Source organism: Lynx rufus, unplaced genomic scaffold, assembly GCF_022079265.1.
Source record: "Lynx rufus isolate CCGP_SWC_20201006 ecotype Redwood Valley unplaced genomic scaffold, mLynRuf1.p SCAF_4, whole genome shotgun sequence".
Taxonomy (NCBI): Eukaryota; Metazoa; Chordata; class Mammalia; order Carnivora; family Felidae; genus Lynx; species Lynx rufus.
Genome location: NW_025814856.1, coordinates 18,306,685 through 18,312,667, shown reverse-complemented (window position 1 = coordinate 18,312,667; position 5,983 = coordinate 18,306,685).

The following is a 5,983-nucleotide window of genomic DNA, read 5'->3' as shown; positions in this document are numbered from 1 at the left end:
CGAGGGGATGGTGGTGGGAGAGGATAGGGGGGGAAGATTTCTATGTAAAATAAAAAAGAATACTTTCTTCCTGGCTCTGGGAGTGTAAATTTGCACCAACACTTTAGAAAACCATTTTGCATAAGTTTCTAAAGTGGGACCTTCACCTCGGCTCACACTGAGAAATCCTATCCTTAGGCACGTGTCCCCTCATAGGACACAGGGAGACTCCAGCAGGAATGCTATCACTGCAGTTTTGTTCACAGCCTCTAGCCTAGGCACAGCCCAAATGCCATAGGCAGGAAAGCAAATGGGTAAACAGGTATAGCCATACAGGGGGCTCACAGCAAGCAAGACAAATAATCAGCGACCTTTGGGTCTTAACTTCAAGAGCACTTTCTCCTAGAAGACTTCCTTTCTTGACCTCTAGCTTGGGTGAGGCCTCCTAAACTTCCCTCTCTGACTACTGCATGGGAGTTCATCTGCCTCTGCAGGGCCCACCATGGGCCTGGCACAGAGAATGAGGGTGAGTGCCCTCATGCTTCAGGCTGAGCATGCCCAGCTGCCCCCAGTACATCTGGAGGAGTAAGCCTCACAGGGAGGAAGTAATGCTCTTGGTTACGGGATCTGGACCCCTTTGCTGCTGCCTTGAACCAAGGAGATTTGGTGAGGGGAAGTGCAGCACCAAGTTAAGGGTGCAGCCAGCGGCTGACCAATAGTGCTCCTTATCAGCTGAATGATCTTAGGCAAATTACCCAGCCTTTCTGTGTCCAACTTCTTTAAAGTAGGGACAATAGCACTAAACTCCCAGTTGTGGGAACCTAATGAGTCAGCGTTACAGGTTAGGAACTTATGACCCCTGAGGGAAATAAGTCAGACACAAAAGACAAATATTGTATGATTCCACTCAAATGAGGTATCTAGAATAGACAAATTCGTAGAGACCGAAGTAGAATATAATAGAAGTTGCCAGGGGCTAGAGTGAGGGGAAAATGGAGTTGTTCCTTAATGGTTATAGAGTTTTTGTCTGAGGTCACTTGTTTTCTCTCTACATAAACTTTTTTTTCCCTTTTTAAAAAAGTTCCAGTGTAGTTAATATACAATGTTATGTTAGTTTCAGGTGTACGATATAGTGATTCAACACTTCTGTACATTACTCGGTGCTCACCACGATAAAGGGTACTCTTGATCCCCTTCACCTATTTCACCCATCCCCCCTCTGCCTGGAGTGACTTTAAAGTTTTAGAAATTGGGGCAAGCTGGCTGGCTCGGTCAGTAGAGCATGTGACTCCCGATCTTGGGGTGATGAGTTTGAACCCCACATTGGGTGTAGAGATTACTTAAAAATAAAATCTTAAAAAATAAAGTTTTTGAAATAGTGGTGATGGTTACAGAACAACAATAAAACAACTATGACAGACCTAAATACAAAGAGCTGGAAAAAGCGATTGTCATCAACTATTTCAGAACTCTGGTACGATCAGACAACAAGGAAAGTACTTGATGAAGGAAGAGTGGGGCTTAAACCAGCCACCATCCCCCATTCCTCAGGGTTATGGGGATAGCAGCTCCCCAAAAGCAGCTGACTGATTTCAAGGCAGGCAGTGAATCTGATGCTGTCTCCAGGTAGTTTCAAAATTGAGTTGAATTGTCAGACTCCCAGTTAGTGTTGGAGAACTGCTTGGTGGTGTGGAATAAATGCACACATTGGAATTGGTGTCAGAATCCTAAAAAACATAGAGAAAACCAAGAGCTGCTTCTCTGAAAAGGCCAACAACATTGGCAAACTTTTAAATAAATTGACTAAGAGAAAAAAGACAAATTATTAAAATCAGAAATGAAAATGGGGATGTTGTTACCAAATTTAGAGAAATAGAAAGGATTGTGAACAATTGTACACCAACAAATTGAATAGCCTAATTAAAATGTACAAATTTCTAGAAACACAGAAACCAACAACACTGACTGACTCAAAGAAGAGAAAGAAAACATGAATAGACCTACAACTAGTAAGGGGATTGAATCAGTATTCAAAAAACTCCCAGGGTGCCTGGTTGGCTCAGTTGGTTGAGTGTTGGGCTCCTGATTTCGGCTCAGGTCATGATCCCAGGGTTGTAGGATGGAGCCCCACATAAGGCTCTGCACTGAGCATGGAGCTTGCTTAAGATTCTCTCTCTTCCGGGGTGCCTGGGTGGCTTAGTCGGTTAAGTGTCTGACCAGCTCAGGTCATGATCTCATGGTCTGTGAGTTCGAGCCCCGCATCAGGCTCTGTGCTGACAGCTCGGAGCCTGGAGCCTGCTTCAGATTCTGTGTCTCCCTCTCTCTCTGACCCTCCCCCGTTCACTCTCTGTCTCTCTCTGTCTCAAAAATAAACATTAAAAAAAATTTTAAAAAAAGATTCTCAGGGGCGCCTGGGTGGCGCAGTCGGTTAAGCGTCCGACTTCAGCCAGGTCACGATCTCGCGGTCCGGGAGTTCGAGCCCCGCGTCGGGCTCTGGGCTGATGGCTCAGAGCCTGGAGCCTGTTTCCGATTCTGTGTCTCCCTCTCTCTCTGCCCCTCCCCCGTTCATGCTCTGTCTCTCTCTGTCCCAAAAATAAATAAACGTTGAAAAAAAAAAATTAAAAAAAAAAAAAAAAAAGATTCTCTCCCTCTGCCCTTCTTCCACTCACACCTTCTCTCCCTCTCTCTCTCTCTCTCTCTCTCTCTCTCTCAAAATAAATAAGTCTTAAAAGAAAGAAAAGCCCAGGACCACATAGCTTCACTGGTGTTTCTACAAAACATTAAAAAAAAGACTGGGATGCCTGGGTGGCTCAGTGGGTTAAGTGTCCCAATTTGTGATTTCAGCTCAGGTCGTGATATAACAATTTGTGAGATAGAGCCCAGCTCCGAGCTCTGTGCTGACAGCGTGGAGCCTGCTTGGGACTCTCTCTCTCTCTCTCTCTCTCTCTCTCTCTCATACACACATGCACACACACACAACAAACACTTAAAAAAAAATAAAACTTAAAGACTCACACCAAAAGACACTATCTGCATAGTAAAAAGGCAACCACAGAAGGGAGAAAGTATTTTCAAGCCATATATCTGATAAGGGATAATATCCAGAATACATAGAGAACTTCTAAAACTCAACAACAAAAATCCAATTCAAAAATAGACAAAAGACTTGAACAGACATTTCTCCAAAGAAGATATCTGAGTGGCCAATAAGCCCATTAAAAGATGCTCAATATCAGGGCGCATGGGTGGCTCAGTCAGTTAAGCATCCAACTCTTGATATCAGCCCAGGTCATGATCTCTCAGTTTGTGGGATCAAGCCCCACATTGGGCTCTGTGCTGTCAGCACAGAGCCTGCTTGGGGTTCTCTCTCTCCCTTTCTCTCTTCCTCTCCTCCCCCTCCCCCCAAATAAGTAAACTGTAAAAAAAGGTTGTTGTTGTTTTTTTAATTAAAGATGCTCAATACCATAAATCATTGGGGAAGTGCAAATCAAAACTACCATGAGATACCACCTCACACCCACTGGGATGGCTACTATCTAAAAAACAAAACAAGGGCTAGGGAGGATTTGGACAAATAGGAACCCTTGTGTACTATTGGTGGGAATGTAAAATGGTACATCCACTGTGTAAAACAATATGGTGGCTCCTCAAAAAATTAAAAATAGAATTACCATATGATCCAGCAATTCCACTTCTGTGTATATATCCAAAAGAAATGGAAGCAGGATCTCAAAGAGATATTTGTACACACCCATGTTCATAACACCAATATTCACAGCAGCCCCAAAATGGAAGCCACCCAATAGCCATCCATTAATGAATGGATAAGCGAAATGTATATACATGTAAGGACTGTTATGTGGCTTTAAAAAGGAAGGAAATTCTGTAATATGTTACAATATGGATGGACCTTGGAGATAGTTGCTAAATGAAATAAACCAGTCACAAAAAGACACTCTAGCCCTAATTTCTATACCTAGTACATATGACACACTTAGTAAATGTTTACTGAGTGAAAAGAAAATTGCATACTACTTCATATTCATTATGATGGGTATGTTTTATTTTTTTTTAAGTTTACTTATTTTGAGAGAGAGAGAGGAAGAGGAAGAGGAAGAGAGAGAATCCCAAGCAGGCTCTGCACTGGCAGTGCAGAGCCCAACTCAGGGCTTGAATCCATGAGTAGTGAGATCATGACCTGAGTTGAAGTCGGACACTTAACCAACTAAGCCACCCAGGCAGTCCAGGTATAAGGTTTTTTTTCAAAGGAAAAACCAGCGTTGAGTACAATGTGGAGAAATAGGAATTTTGTACGCTGCTGGTGGAAAACAGCTGTTGGTCTCTCAAAAAAAGTAAGCATTACTGTACAACCCAGCAATTCTACTCCTAGGTATTTCCCCAAAGAATTGAAAACAAATACTCAAATACATTTTCAAGAATGATCATAGCAGCCTATTCATAATATCCTAAAGGTGGAAACAACTCAAATGTCCATCAACAGGTGACTGGATAAACGATTCATGATATATGCATGAGATGGAATATTATTCAGCCATAAAAAAGGAATGTAGTACCGGAGTGCCTGGGTGGCTCAGTTGGTTGAGCGTCTGACTCTTGGTTTATGGCTCAGGTCATGATCTCTCGGTTTGTGGGTTCAGCACCTGTGTTGGGCTCTGTGCTGACAATGTGGAGCCTGTTTGGGATTCTCTCTCTCTCTCTCTCTCTCTCTCTCTGCCCTTCCCTGACTCGCTCGCTCTCTCTCTCAAAATTAAATAAATTAAAAAAAAAAAAAAGGAATGAAGTACCGATACATGCTACAGTCTGGATGAACCTCAAAAATACACTAAGTGAAAGCAGATATCAAAGGTCACATTTTGTATGATTCCTTTCACAGAAATATCCAGAATATGCAAATCCCTAGAGACAGAAAGAATCTAAGTGTTTGCCAGGGGATTGGGGTAGGGGATAAGTAGTGATTATTTAATGTGGTGGGGGTGTTCTTCAGTGGGTTGTGAAAAAGTTTTGCAGGGTGCCTGGGTGGGTCAGTCGGTTAAGCGTCTGACTTCGGCTCAGATGGTGATCTCACAGTTTGTGAGTTCGAGCCCTGCATCCGGCTCTGTGCTGACAGCTCAGAGCCTGAAGCCTGCTTAGGATTCTGTGTCTCCCTCTCTCTCTGTTCCTCCCCTGCTCTGACTCTGTCTCTCTCAAAAATAAATAAAGATTAAAAAATATTTTTTTTTTAATAAAAAGTTTTGAGAGAGAGGTGGTGGCTGTACAACATTGTGAGTACACTAAATGCCACTTTACAATGGTTATTTTAACATTATATGAATGTTACCTCAGTTTAAAAAATGAACTTATGGGGCGCCTGGGTGGGTCAGTTGGTTGAGCGTCCTACTTCGGCTCAGGTCATGATCTCATGGTTTATGAATTTGAGCCCTGCATCAGGCTCTGTGCTGACAGCTCGGAGCCCACTTTGGATCCTCTGTCCCCCTCTCTCTCTTCACCTTCCCCTCTCACACTCTCTCTCTTTCTCAAAAATAAATAAACATTAAAAAAAAAAAAAAAAGAACTTATGACCACATCTGGTTTAGCTACTGTGCAGTTTTGTGGGGAACTGTGGTCTGTTGTCTGGAGAACTGGCCCCTGGTTCCTAAAGAAGGCAGAAGGACACATTGTGGGTGAGGGGTACACAAGACTTCTACGTTTTTTGCAACTTCCTTGGAGTCTATAATTATTTCAAAATAAAAATTCAAATAAAAAGTTAGGACACATGTGATCATGGCTGCCACTCTTAGGTCTGGCACTCAGAGACTGACCACCCTCTTTGAGTCCTAAGACTCATCCCTGACTGGTCACCTAGGACTGCCATCTGTCCTAGGCTGGCAGCTGTGGGCAAGGGGGAATCCTTATCCTCTGAGGAGTTGGCCCAGGGCCAAGCAGGTGGGTATTCCCAAAGATGCCAGGCTCCACCTGGGTCTGTGGTTTGGGCCCCGGGGGCAGG